Consider the following 15,619-nt stretch of genomic DNA (forward strand, 5'->3'; position numbering starts at 1 on the left):
AATGACTATTCATAATTCATTGTGATTTGCTTCCCTTTACACTAGTTAACCGCGGGCAGACTATTTTTTGTGTCTGCTGTTCTTCGGGCTTAGATCATTCTCACTTTATACAGTTGCTGTATTTGCTCTTTAAGTGTTTGGACTCTACGATCCCCTCCATGCCTCCACCAGACTGTTTATGTATCTGTCTGATTTGGAATTTTAATTGCCTCTTGGCATCACGAATTGCACTATCAAATATGCCACCACAAGGTTTTCCTTCTTTAAAAGTATAGTTTCTCCCCATAGGAAGAAAATGCGCCGATAAATGAGTAATCCCTTTGATTAAGTCATTAGGTTCCTCGCATACTGGCATACACCTGTTTTTAACAAGCTTTCCTGTTATGTAGATGTTCATGGCCCTTGACTGATGCTCTGACCAACCAATATGATTACCCTTTTCATTATTTATGTATGTAAGTATGTATGCATTTATTTATTTATTTATTTATTTATAACACACCTAATACCATACCTGAGCTTGGTTTCTAAGCACGGATCCGGGATTCAAACCCCTGTTGCTCTGTGTGGTCTTGCTACCAAGGCCAGTGCGCTGCCCCTGTTCCATCCTCCGTTCTTTAACTTTCATATGTCCAATGTTCATTCTGTGTTCGCCATCTATTTGCAGATCGATAGTCAACTTCATCTCTGCATGATCGCAATAGGCATTGAAGTTGCTATCCAAACCATACAGCAAAGGGAGTGCTTGGGTGTTGGTGAAAAGGTAGCCATAGGCTACCACCATCTAGTAAGCCATTCAACATAACTGGTTCCCAGTCAGTTATATTACTATCTTTTTTCAAGAAGAACAGTGTCTACCGCTTGGCATAATCTGACTGCAGCCATGATCACCCAAGTTTAACACTCAACTAACTTGATCTGCTTGACCACAACCTAAATCTCCATACACCCCTAAATTCCTTGTACACACATCGCTCCGGGCAGAATAATACAATACCAAAAGTGTCATGGTTTTAATGTGCTTTGTCCTGCACGCTCTAAATGTTCTGTTAGACTGCATCATCTTAGCCGAAGAACCCAATACTTCCAAAGTTGGTAATACATTGAATTTCAATCAAATATTGTAGCTCTTAGCATTTTGATGTAGAAATTCATCATATGATGTAATATTATAATCTTCAATGATGTCATACAGAGCTCAGCATGAGGATGTTGCATGGGTAGGCATTGCAGGAGGCCAAACCAAGTCTTGACATATTTACTTTCAAGCTTGTGCAGTGCTTTGTGGTTTTTTGACCCCAGATTTCAATGGCATATAACGCAATAGCAGTACATTTTCGATTATCAATTGCAATCAAAGGTTTCAAACTAGAGCCACCATTAGTAAAGGCAGGCAGCTTCATGGGGAACATCTGCTGCGAGTTCTTGGTATAAACACAATAGATGAGATCTTTCTAGGTTACCTATTCATCAATGACTTCCCATAGGTATGTGTGCTGGTATTAGCATAATTGACCTAAAAACATTTGACCTAAAACATTTGATCGAATTTTTCTGACCTTTTATTTCGGTCAAATCTAATTAAATATATATACGAGGGTGAGTAAGAGTATAGATTAGGTTGAGGGGAAGTGGGGAGAAGGTTGCAGGGGGTCTCCCACTGCATTTTAGACTGAAAAAAAGGTCAAATACATTCAATCAAATGTGATTAGGTCAACATTTTAAGGTCAAATAGACCCAAACAATGGCCCTCATTCTGACTCCGGCGTTAAGGGGTTTACGGTGAACAGTGATTAAGACCCTTAACGCCTGATTACAAGGTTCCCTTTGCGGGATGGCTTTTAACGGCTGCTTTTTTGCAGCCGTTAAAATCCATGCCGCAAAGGGACCTTGGCGATAATTACGGCACCGTAATTTACCGTGCCGTAATTATCGCCTTTCCCCATTCCCATTATGCCCTATGGAGCGAAAATGGGAATGGGGAAGGGTAAAATGGGAAATGGGGATTTACCGCCCCACTCACCTTGGAATGGGGCGGTAAATCCGCCAACCACCATGGCGTAAACGTAGTTTACGCCATGGTGGTAAGGGTACGACCCAGGCGGTAACTTACCGCCTGGGTCGTAATGAGGGCCAATGCGTGCTTAGTCACTACCTCCAGTTGTGTGTCGTCCAAACACCACCAATATTTATTTTGTGAATCAAGCTGTCTGACATTTTATTGCATGAAAAATCTGCACACTTGGCCGGGAAAATGTACAAAAGCAACAAAATAAATGGATACATTTAAAGATAAATCAATAAAAACTTCATCGGCCAGAAAGCTGCCATGGAATCCTGTAAATCCTAAGATTGCCACACAATTTTCCCATTGGGATGACCTGTAACTTGACAAAGATCAATTCTCACGGTGCAAATTTCCTTTTAGATGCAATCACAAGGCCCTTCTTGTCGTCCTCAAAGATTGATCAGCCGTACCGCCTGCGGTAAGTTATTAAAAATAAAATGGCATAGAGCAACAATTCACAAGAAATAGCACCCGATGGCCTGACCATAAAGCCAGCAGGTGGTGCAAATGTATAAGTTTGGATAATCATGCCCTTTATAGTATAATTCTTGGGGAAAGGAATACACAGCATACTTTTATTTTTTGTACAAAGAGAAGAGCAGATAATTGTTCACTGTTCTACAGTTTAAAGACATCTTTCAACATCTCCTAAAAGTGAATTTTTTCAAATCTTCCTTCCCCCTATCAGAGCACGTGACGAGTCTTTGGCGTGTACGCGCTCCTAAAGCACTCTCATCTTTATACAGAAATTGATGCTTTTGGAAGAAGAGCTACTTCAGATGTTCTAAAATGCACATAATAGCTCGCCAGGCAGAACATGATATCTCTCATGCCAACCAGTCCCATTTACATAAAAAGGACATTTTCTGAAATAACCAATCCTCTGAAATCTCTGTGCAGTTTACATAGGTGTGTGCAGCATTGCTCTTTTCACATAGTTAAATGGACAGTCACTCCTAAAAGACCTGCATGTGTGGTCATAGGCAATGCTGTTATTACAGATTAACCCATTGTCAATTGCATGCAGTCTTTATATCGAATATTTTATAAAGAATTAACATATATTAAATATTGTATAACAAAACATTTTTTTATAGAAAATGCATTTAAGGGTGGGTTAAATGGTAAAATATTTTTGGGAAACAATTGGGGTGGGTTTTTAGGGGTTGGAAACAGAGGTTTGGGGCCCCCGAACTACCCCCAAAAAAGTGCATTTTCTATAAAATGTTTGTTATAAAATATTCGACATATGTTCATTCTTTATGAAATATTCCGGTATAAAGACATGTAACCTTTGGAAATGTGGGAGTAGAGATTTGGTGCCGGGGGGGGGGGGTGTCAAGGGCGTCTGAGCTGGAATAGTTCCATACCCTTTCAATACTTTGCTCTTGGCAGTTAAAGGAGGGATGGGCATTGGAAAGAAGCTGGGGCGTGCAGGCCGTGGGGTCGGGGGTGGCATCCCTAGCCCCTCCCCTAGCTCTGACACGGACCCACTCCGACACCAAGATGGCGGACGCCTTAAAATGCTCAGACCTCGAGGGTCCTGTTTGTGATCTAATATCTGTGGAGTCAAGTTTCAATAATCGCCAAATCAGTATGAGGCCCATTTGTAGGAAAAACCCCACATTTTAAGGGGAACGTTGTGGGGAATTGAAATCCAGTGGGGGTTTTCCTACTGACACATCCCACATTAACCCAAACCAAACTTCGTTATTGCTGAGGTTCCTACAAGGTCATTTAAACAGGTATAGATATATTTATTGGAGAGAAAAAAACACAAAATGCTTGCCAGCTTTGAAAACACAGTTACATTATGGGTTGTACTTTATTTGCATACAACGTTGCTCAGTCTGTGAAGGGGATTTTATACAAATGTTTCTTTCTTGCAAATATGTTCAGTTATACTCAACGTGCAGAGTTGTCCCTGCTCGAGGCCATCTTTGCATTTGTGGTCTATTGGCAGCAGTGTCACCCAGGCAGGAAATGGCCAGCAGGCTCTTGACTGCAGAGAGAGCCAATTTGCTGCCAATAGGTATCTCTGGTGGAGCCCCCGCCTACACCCCTTTCTGAGTCCCCTCCCTTCCCAATGATAATCAAGATTTCCTAACCAAATAATAGGGGTAGATATCAACTGTGGCTGTTTCCCTGTGTCTCTGGCACAATTAGGTTATATTATGGTATGTTATTGGGACTTATACTGTGGGCCATTGACATTTGCTTGGTCGCGAGGTGCTCTGGCATATCAGAAAGAAAATGGGTAAAGAAAAGAAAACCAGTGGGCCCCTCTGCCCTGCACCCCCTTCTCAGCCCCACTAATATGCCCTGGTTGCTACGCCCTTGGCTCCTGTATTAGAATAAACTCAGTCATTTAAAAACAAGCACCCAATTATGTGTAGGATGATTGAGAAAGCTTGGCTCTGTGTTGTCTAGCACAATTAATGCAGATTATTTCACGCCGGTTATAGGTCAAAGGATCAAAAACAAAGGATCGAAAGACAAAAGGGTCGAAACCGAAGGATCGAAAGTCAAAGGGTCGACAGCCCAAAGACATAATGGGCCTCATTACGAGTCCGGCGGTAACCGCGGCGGTAAAACTGCCTGGTTACCGCCGGACTCGTATTACCATTCCGCCTCCGTGATTCCCGGAATTACCGGGACATTACAACCCCAGTTTTCTGGGAATCACGGAGGCGGAATGGTGTAAATCCCCATTCCCTTTGAGTCCTATGGGACTCAATGGGAATCGGGATCATGGAAACACCGGCAGCATCTCGTAATGCTGCCGGTGTTTCCTCATCCGCCTGCATGCGGGAGGTGTTAAACCCACCAGGTCAGACCTGGCGGGAACATCACCTCCCGCCTGCAGGGGTCGGGATCAGGCGGTCTGGAAACAACGGTGGCGGCGGGTTTACCGCCACCGTTATTTCCGGACCGCCAGGGTCCTAATGAGGTCCAATGTAAACAGGTCATTCGATCGAAACAAAAGGATCGAAAGTCAAAGGGTCGACAAACCACACAAATAATATACACAGGTCATTTGATCGAAAGAAAGTGCAAGCCCATTGAAATAGCAATGAAAATAAAAAAGGGTCAAAGGACATGATAGTAAATGAAGAGTAAAGCACCTTGTATTAGACCAATAAACACAGCTGACGGTTGAAAACAAACTGTCATTGCGTCAGGAAAGTGACAGGGAGAACAGCTGACCAAAACAACCGAGTGAACAGAGTATACGTGACTGAAAGAACGGTAAATTACACACACTAAATAAGCGAATTAAAGAGTCGTTCACACAGCTTTATATTAGAACTGGGGGGGTTCCCCCCACCCCCCATTTTTTTTTAAATCTTTTTTTATAAATGCGAAACCTCCAACAAATTAAATTATATCAATAAAAACATAAGAAATTCAATCATTTTTTCCCCATTTAAATATTCCATATGATAACAGCAGAGTGGGTGAATTAATTTATAAAATTTTATATTTCAGATACAAATCGATAAAGAAATGGAATTCATAAAATCGCAAATGGGCGCTTCACAATTGTCATATGAAGGATATATGTACAACAAGGAATACACAAGAAATGAAAAAAGCTATTGGAAATGTAAGGAGTACAAAAAATTTAAATGCAACGGCAGAGCAATAACTGAAGGAGAAAACACACGTTTAACTGGTGAGCATAACCAAATGCCGGACAATACCACAGTTTTAATAAAGAAAACGCTTAATGAATTGAAACAAAATGTAGAAATGAATAAAGGTGAAGCAACAACTTCACTCGTAGCCAAAGCTTATGAGAGGTTACCATTGCATATAGCAGCGCAAATGCCAAATACAAATTAGTGAAACGGAATGTAAACAGACAAAAACAACGCAAAGAAAACTTACCCATAGCACCACAAAGTTATGTAAACATGATTGTACCAGACGTATTACAAAAAACAGAAAATGGAGAGCAATTTCTGTGGAAATCATTAGAAATAAACAGTGAGAAAATGTTAATTTTTACAACTTTTCAAAATATAACACACTTGGGGGATTCAAACACTTGGCATGGAGACGCTACTTTTAAAACCTGTCCAGCACCATTTCTTCAGTTTTACAGCATTCATGGGACAATAAATGGGACAGTGATACCTTTAATTTTCGTTTTAATGCCAGGAAAATCAGAAGAACTGTACAGCTGTATATATAAATTCATTAAAGAATCATTGCCGGAAAAAAAAAAAAACAATAATCATGGACTTTGAACAAGGACAAATAAAAGCATTTTCAAAAATATATCCAGAGACACATATTCAAGGGTGTTTTTTTCATTTCGGACAATCATTATGGAAACAAATTCAAAAATTAGGATTACGGACAATGTACATAGAGGACACAGAATTCCAGCACCAGATCAAGAGATTATATGTGTTAGCTTTTGTAAAAGAGACATGGTTGTTAAATATTATGACACTTTGATTGCATCTGAATACTACACAAATCACGCGGAACAATTAGGTAATTTAATGGACTATATGGAGTGCATGTGGATTGGGGAACTAACAAGACATGGGACCAGAAGAAAGGGAAAATATGAAATACAAATATGGAATTGCTATACATCGGTGAAAGAAAAGTGGCCTAGAACAAACAACGTACAAGAAGGTTGGCACAGCAAGATAAATAAGGAATTCAACACCAACAACCCGAAGTTATGGCACTTCATCAACAGTCTCAAATGTGAACAAAATAGACAAGAAATAAAACTATCACAAACATTATCGCTGGAAAACCAATCAATAACCAAAAACAAATACAGAGATTATGAAGAAAGAATCGCAAGCATTGTAAACAATTTTGAAAGTACAGAACCTATGCAATTCCTAGAAGCAGTAGCCTACAATTTAAAATGTTAATAACTAAAAAAAAGCCAACTCACCGAAAAAACGCCAGCTCCAGGCACCGAAAACATGCACCAACTGCTGGAAACCAAATCCAAATAGCGACTCCATGCTGAATCCATCCGTGGGAGAAAAAACCCAAATCCAAGCCAAAAAATCCATAAAAGTGAAATCCATCCATGCAGAAAAAAACAGGAAAAACAGAAATCCTCAGTCAAAAAAAAATCAGCCATCCGTTGAAGTCAAAAACCCAAATCCATGAACATGTTATCCAAGCAAAACAACCCAAGACACAATCCGGTAAAAAAAGCATCCAAGCAGGAGAAAAAATCCACAAAAAGCAAAAATCCATCTGACAATCCATGAAAAGGAAAAAATTCATCAGAAAATCCATGAAAAGAGGGAGCGCGAGCAACAGGCATCCGAAACGCGAGCAAAGGACTTCAAAAATGGCGTCTACGTCGACGTACGAAATGTAATACGTCATACGTTACAAACATTAAAGTTATGTTAATATGCATTTCAAAAATGATACAATAGCATCATCTAGTGTTCAAAAAGTAATACATTATTATAAACTTTTTTCCTTGACCAAAAACATTTCTTATATTTAATTATTTAGTAAATAAAAGCACATTAATAATATATTTATTTAAAAAGTTACCTATTAAAAAATGTACAATGTTGAAATTACAAATATTACAACAAATATATGTTAAATATTAAATGAACAATAAAAATAAAAAAGATATATTAAATACATACCATTGTAAAGTGTATTTTTGAATCCATTTCGACCAAAATGAATGCTTTTCGTGCATTCGACCCTATTGCAATTCGACCAAATTGAGTCGATCCATTGCCTGTCGACCCTTTGTCTGTCGACCCTTTGACTGCACACCCTTCACGCCCACTATGTAGGCTCTGCGTCAAAGATGACATCCTTCGAAAAGAGAAGATCACGTTTGACATCCTTTTATTGTGTTTGACCAAAACCAGTAATTTTTCAAGAACCTCAGCAGCACTGGGCATTAAAGAATTGTCATGAACTAAAAAAAAATAAAAAAATAAAATAAACAGAACTAGACACCCTTTAACCTTTCGTGAATACTTTGTGCAATGTCAGAAAGCCGTGAACTGATTTTTTAAGTGGACATAGGGGTGTGGTCTGTAACAACGTTCAATAGAACGGGACCCTACACAGGGGAAATTTAATAACCCTCTTCTCCCCCTAACAAGATTCACAAAAATCATTATTTTGAGTAATTTTAGACAACCCAAGTCTAAAAGTGTTGTGCACGACAATCTCTTTCTCACTATCTAGGACAAGAAACAGACAGTACTAGTTTACATTCCCCCCCACACACACTTAATTGTAGTGTATTGTATTGTACCATTTGTATAGCGCCTTTCAGCATTGGTATGGTTCCAACGCGCTGTAGGTTGAATGCCCTCGGTGGACCGACGTCCAGGTATGGGAAAAATCCTAGTCCGCGAGTGTGCATAGCGGTCCGTACGAAGCTTTGGAGGGGAGGGCAAATCCCTACTAGCCACCCGTGCCAAGCAGGCATGTGGATGGGTGGTGAGAGGCTGCCTAAAAGGAGTATGTGAGAGCGGGATCGTTTTAATGTGTGCTGCTATATATCGAATTTTTGTCATTAACAATAGCTTCATTCTTTTGGCAGAGGTGTTCTGCAAAGTGTTTTTGAGTGGTGTATGATGGCAGATGCATGCGGGTCAATTTACTTTACTTTAAAAATGTATACTGCGCACCTCAGAACCCAGAGGCTTATGGGCGCAACTACAAACAGAACAAATAACATAGAGGTCAACTCAATGGAAGGGGGGATTCCAAGTTACTGGGGAAGACGGCCACCCAATGTATTTGAATAGAAATGTTTTCTTTTTTTTTTTAAATGTTCCATCAAGTTAATCTTTCTCATATCTTCTGGGAGCAAATTAAAAATCTTCGGGTCCGCTGCATAGAAGGCACCTTGTTCGACTTCTTGTGTAAGAGAACATCTAGGCTCTCTTAGCTGTAGTGTATCATATCATCTCAGCGTTCTTATGTTGAACTTCACTTGTACGGCCTCAGACAAATAGACTGGACTCGTACGCATGATGCCCTTGTGTATCATGACTATAATGCAAAATGTGACCGTCTCTTCTATTGGCAACCAGTGCAAAGCCTTTCTTGCTTTGGTGACATGGTGAAACCTCCTCAGGCCAGTAATTGCTCTAACTCTGCTGTTTTGTATGACCTGAAGTCTTCCAAACACTGATTTTGTTATCTCTACTAGGAGACTACTACAATAGTTCATCGTAGACCCAATGATTACTCTTGCAATATGTTCACTGTTGGGTTGTGAAATGAATGGGCGTATTTGTGTGAGCAGTTTTATATGTTATGCTGAAGAGGACACCAAATAGCTCACTTGTGCCTTCATGTTAAGATGTTCGTTCAGGACGATATCTAAGGTTTTGACCTTTGTTTTGGCCTCGAGAAGGTGCCCAGCAAGTGTGAAATGTTTATGATCCTCCCTTAGCTTTTCTATTCTATTTGGTGTACTAACAACCATGAGTTCCATCTTTTCCTTGTTTAGAGCAAACCCATTTTCTACCATCCATGCTTGAAGAATATCATAGACCTCATTCAAACTGGCAGTATCTTGCGCATAATTTCCTGATAGCGGGACGACACATTGTGTGTCATCAGGATAGTTAGTAAATTCAACATTATGCCTGTCCAACAGATGGAAGAGAGGGATGGTAAAAATATTATAAACGAAGGGCGACAAACAAGCACCCTCGGAACTCCAAAAAGCAAAGTACTCTGCTGAGCTTCTGCAGTGTCACTACACACTCTCAGTGTTCTATTACTAAGAAATGATTGTCCCCATGCTGAGGCAGCCTCTGAAAACTTGTCTTCCTCCTTCAACCTTGTGACCAATAGATGGTGTTCCACCAAGTTGAAGGCTGCTGAGAGGTCTAATAACATTAATATTCATGTTTCACCCTTATCCATGGTACGAAATAGGTTAGACTTCAAGTACAACAGCGCTGTCTCTGTCCCATCGCCTTTTCTAAAGCCAGATTGTCTTCGTGTAACACCTTATAATTGTTAAGAAACTCTGGTATCTTGATGTATGCCACCCAATCTAAGATTTTAAGCAAGAAAGGGGAGTTAATATGGGCCTGTAGTTGAGTGCATCAAAAGGACACAGGCCAGACCTTTATAATAGCAGACTGATCCACGCTGTCTGTTTTTAGATGATCTGGGACATGGCTTTCTAGAAATGGGGTATTGATAAATTTAGTTAGGGTGTTGATCACGAAAGCAGAACATACTTTAAAAATCTCCACCGGACAAGAGTCTCCCTTGCAGCTGGTTGGCCTCAGCTTATCAATAATTGCAGTTAATTCTATCTGCATTATGGGGTGGAAGTTAAAAGCAGGTAAAATTGTTTCATCAGGCGCTTTCTCAATATATGCTTCAAGAGGGACAACTTCTCCCCTTTTTGCTTCAATCTTGTGTTTAATCTTGTCTAATTTGTTTAGTATCACTTCTTGATTAGAGATACACCATTCAACATTCTTAGTTGACAAGTTCTCCGTGGGTAGACACTGTGCTTCCAGTTCTTTTAAGATTTTGAACAATTCTCTAGATTCATGTTGTGCTTCATGAATTCTATGATCCAACATGTTTCGTTCGGCTTCACCCGTGCCATTTTTAAAGACTTTAGAGGCTTATTTAAAAGTATGTCTATCACTCTCTGATTTAGATTGTTTCCATTTATAGAAACATTTATTTTTCTTTGATTTAAGACTGCAATTCTGGTGTAAACCAGCAATTAGATTTTCTAATGGGTAATAATGTGGTTGTTTTAGGTGCTAAGGCGTCTGTCGCTTTTTGTAGGGTGCTATGTATTTCTTCATTCATTTTATTGGCACTGTCTAACAGTTCACACTTTGTAACTAATGGCTGCAGTCATTTATTCATGGTCTCTCGGGTGAGTTTACTAATATTGTGTGTTAGTTTGTGCTGTTTAGTGATTTTAATATATTCTATTGAAGCTTCACATATAATATTCATGTGAATAAAAAAATGATCTGACCAAGGACACTGACTTACCTCTGGAACAGTCGTAGGTAGATTATGTTTGGCGATCCAATCCGGCACAACGCCCTTAATATATGTTGGCTCTTTAACCAGCTGTAGATAACCAATATCACCCAGGGCTTTTTTCAAGTTTTTGGATGCTAAATCTTATTTGCATCCTAACCACAAATTCATGTCTCCCATGACAGCTTTGGTGTTCGGTTTAAGGAAGGAGAGCAAACGATTGCTCAAATGTTCTGAGAAATCCTTCATGTGATTAGGTGGTCTATATAATAGTATCATGTTCAAGGTATTTTCTGGGTTAGTTCTAATCTTGAGGTGCAGTGTTTCACAGCCACCAATGCAATCCATATCCATTTTCCAAACATCTAGTGTGGATTTAAAGATGGCAGCCACACCCCTCCTTCACCTTTTTCTCTATCCTGCCTAAAGATATTATATCCACTAGGGTTTGTCAGCGGTAAGGTGGGCCCGGCTGCTTTAAAAAGCCAGGTTGCAGTAATATCACGGATGTCTAGATCCTGGTTAGATATATATGAAGCAATATTAGTAGCATGCTTTAGTAATTATCTTGCATTAAGTAGCATGATTTTAAGCATTGAACTGTCTGCTGGACCATTAGTCTGTGTAGGGTGGGAAAGGAGAGGTTTGTTGTACATACTAGTCTTTTCCCGATCACCAACAACACTAAGTATCATAGGTGGCATACTGTCCCTTTCCTAACCTTGTGGTTCTAATAATATCCTGTCAGGGGTTTCCTCATTCAAGCTATCCGGCTGAGTGAGAGAACTATTAGAAGTGAGGCTATGTATAATTTCCCCTATGTGATTAACAGCACTGCTTAAAGGGTTTGAAACCTGTAAACAAGGCACGACCGTCTCTGCTCATTTCATATGAGCCATTGAAGCAGGTTTCGTGAAACTTGGCAGAGAATGGAGTCGATCTGAGGCTACTAATATCCATGCCGCTATTCGAGTACGCAGAGAGTATTTGACCTAATCTGTCCCCAAGTCGACCAGCCAGCAGGGACCCAGAACGGAACGGAACAGGCCGCCTGACTCACGCACCTGGTTGCGAAATTAATGAGGCAAAGAACTATAAAGCTGATGAGGGAAAGATTAAAAAGAAGACAGGCAGCAATTAATCTAAGATTTATCTAGCAGCAGTAGATTATTTCTAAAAATGAAAGTGGCAACAAAGTTACAATACTAAATAATACTAGGAACTATGGCTGTGCCTTCGGCTAAAGTCCCATGAGCACGGAGTGCAACAGGTTTAAAAGCTTTGGTTATCACTTAATGGAAGCCCCACGTGCTCTAGCTTCAATAAACTTTCACCTAGGATCTGTGCACAAGCTACATTTTACCCGCTTGGCTAAACTGCAGTGTTCTTCCCAATGTGACACCTGGCTAATCTTCACAATTCTATCAAGAAGCGACACACAGCTAATCTTCACAATTATATCAAGAAGCAATGCATGGCTAATCTTCACAATTGTATCAAGAAGCGAGGCATGGTTAGTCTTCACAGTTCTTCCTAAATGTGACACATGGCTAATCTTCACAATTCTATCAAGAAGCGACGCATGGTTAGTCTTCACAGTTCTTCCTAAATGTGACGCATGGCTAATCTTCACAATTCTATCAAGAAGCGACGCATGGCTAGTCTTCACAATTCTTCATAAATGTGACACATGGCTAATCTTCAGAATTCTATATAAATGTGATACATGGCTGATCTTCACAATTCTTTCTAAATCTGACGCATGGCTAACCTTCACAATTCTTTCTAAATGTGACGTAGGTCTAATCTTCACAATTTTATCAGGAAACAACGCATTACTAGTCTTCACAATTCTTCCTAAATGTGACGCATGGCTAGTCTTCACAATTCTTTCTCAATCTGACGTTGGTCTAATCTTCACAATTCTTCCCAAATGTGACGCATTGCTAATCTTCACAATTCTTTCTAAATGTGACGTAGGTCTAATCTTCACAATTCTATCAGGTAACAACGCATTACTAGTCTTCACAATTCTTCCTAAATGTGACGCATGGCTAGTCTTCACAATTCTTTCTCAATCTGACGTTGGTCTAATCTTCACAATTCTTCCCAAATGTGATGCATGGCTAATCTTCACAATTCCTTCTGAATCTGACGCATGGCTAATCTTCACAATATTTCTAAATGTGACGTAGGTCTAATCTTCACAATTCTATCAGGAAACAATGCATTGCTAGTCTTCACAATTCTTCCTAAATGTGACGAATGGCTAATCTTCACAAGTATTTCTTAAGGTGATGCATGGCTAAACAAACGAGAGGCTCTATTAGAGTACAAGACCAAAACAACTTCTAACACAGAGATAGTGTTTGTGAGTACTTTTACTTCCCAATCCAATGAGATCACTAAGATCATTAAAAGGAATTGGCACATTCTTGAATGTGAAGGCCACATTCAATGACAACGTTAAATGCCCATTATCTGCGCCATTATGCGCTTTCAAAAGGGCCCAGAACCTCAAAGAACTGCTCACGAAGAACGACATTTCACAAAGGACTGACCTACAGAAAAGCGTCACTGAGCTGTGGGGTGCGTCAAAGCTGACTGGTCACTCACTATCTGGCCAATGTGTCAATTGCAAATTCACCAGTCGCACCAAGGAAGTTGACTTAGGTCTCACGAGACCAAGGGCACAGACTCGCTTCACCAATTAAAATTCAACCAATGTCATCTATGCAATTTGGTGCCCTTGTCCTAAACTTTATATAGGTATGACGGAACGCAAGGTAAAACAAAGAATTAGCGAGCACAGAAGTTGCATTTAGAGAAAGGTCCTGACAGCCCCATTGGTCAATCACTTTTTGATGATGAAGCACAAAAATGAGACTTCAAAATGGATAGTATTATGGCAATTGGAGAAAACCCACAACAGTGAGGCAGAGGCCAAGAAACATTTTTACAAAGAGCAATGGTTGGTTTTATTGACCAATGCATCCTAGCTCGGTTTGAATGAACAAGTTCAATGGAATAACTTTTGAAACTGAGTGCATTTGAGCAGGATCCAGTTCTGGACAAGCAAGACGGTCACTCCCAGTGCATATTCAATATAGGGTTGTATGAATCAGTGTGGTACATGTAATATTAAGCATAAACTTCTATCATTACTTACACCCCTTTTTTGAGTCCACTCTTTATCCATGGAATGGATTTGGTTCATCTCCATCCGTAGTTGGGGTTTTTTCGTTTGCTGCATACAGTGCCTGTTTTGAGATGCAGGGTGCCTATGTACCACCAGACGAGCACAAGACGTATTGGTGAAGTGTGGGTCAGGATGCCGACATCAGAGGTTTTGTGTTTGGCAGTCATGCCGCTCACCTCCGTGCTTGCCCGAAATCCCGTTTGTGGGATCATGGATTAAATACGTATATCTGACCTACCTTCGCCAAATACTAAGTGAAGGTATCACGGCTTCCCATACCCACGAGACAGGACATAAACAGGTTCCTGTCCTCTTCGTCCTGAAGAAGGTTGCTGTATTGAAGGACTGACATTATAGTCCAGAGACAACTGAAGCATATGTAGACGCTTTAACTCTGTGAGATTAAACTTCCACAGATGTTTTGAAGAGACAATAGATCTAAACCACATGAAATTGTGTAAACAGCAATATCTAGCCTATTTGTGCTAGAAGGAGATAGTATGAATGAAAATCAGTATGAAAGTGAATGAATGGTAGAATAAAAATACAGGGAGCTGTGTTTCATCTTTGTATTTAGTCCTGGTATAAGTACAGGAGTACAAGATAAAATTGATACAAAATGTATGTTTTTTATGTATTTTTATGCATTTTAAAATGTGTGTTTCTTATTAAAACTGAAAGTCTTATTTTGTTTAACAAATCAGTAGTCTGTATTTTATAAAAAGACAACGCACATTGATATGAATAATCCCTCTCTTCCGCTGGTCCATCCTGTTGGGTTTTGTTGAACTATGGTTAGGGGCGAGAGTCCGGTGGAATGCACGCGACAGATCACTTTTTTATTCTGTGAGGGCACCATTACTTAGTACTTGTGCATTGCAGGTCGGTGCGCGGCCTATTCCAGCTTCAGAAATGTACTACGGTGGCACATCGAGTGACACAGTGCTTAGCCGCGTACTTCTGGAAGAGTTTGCATATCCTCGAGAAATGTTGGGTTCCATTTCGGGACGCTCCAGCCTCGAAATTTCAACTATTGGAGGTAATCAGGATGCACCTGTGTTTTCATTATTTCACATGGTTACTTTTAGAGCAGTTAGTTTACATTTGAATTCTGACTTGCCGCTCTCAACAATGTTCTGGCCTTTGATATGAGGCATACTTCTAGGTAACCACGTGTGGCCTTAATGAAACCAGACTCCACATTCAGAGTTAACTGGAATATACAAAAATAAAGATGACGTAACTCACCAATTGTTAGTACTAGCTGTGCAGACGCTAGATAACAAATGTTGTTTTTGGTTGGGATTTCCTTGTGTGGTGCTGATCCATGTGTTCCCTTG

The sequence above is a fragment of the Ambystoma mexicanum genome, chromosome 14, assembly GCF_040938575.1.
Source record: "Ambystoma mexicanum isolate Mex_15411 chromosome 14, UKY_AmexF1_1, whole genome shotgun sequence".
Taxonomy (NCBI): Eukaryota; Metazoa; Chordata; class Amphibia; order Caudata; family Ambystomatidae; genus Ambystoma; species Ambystoma mexicanum.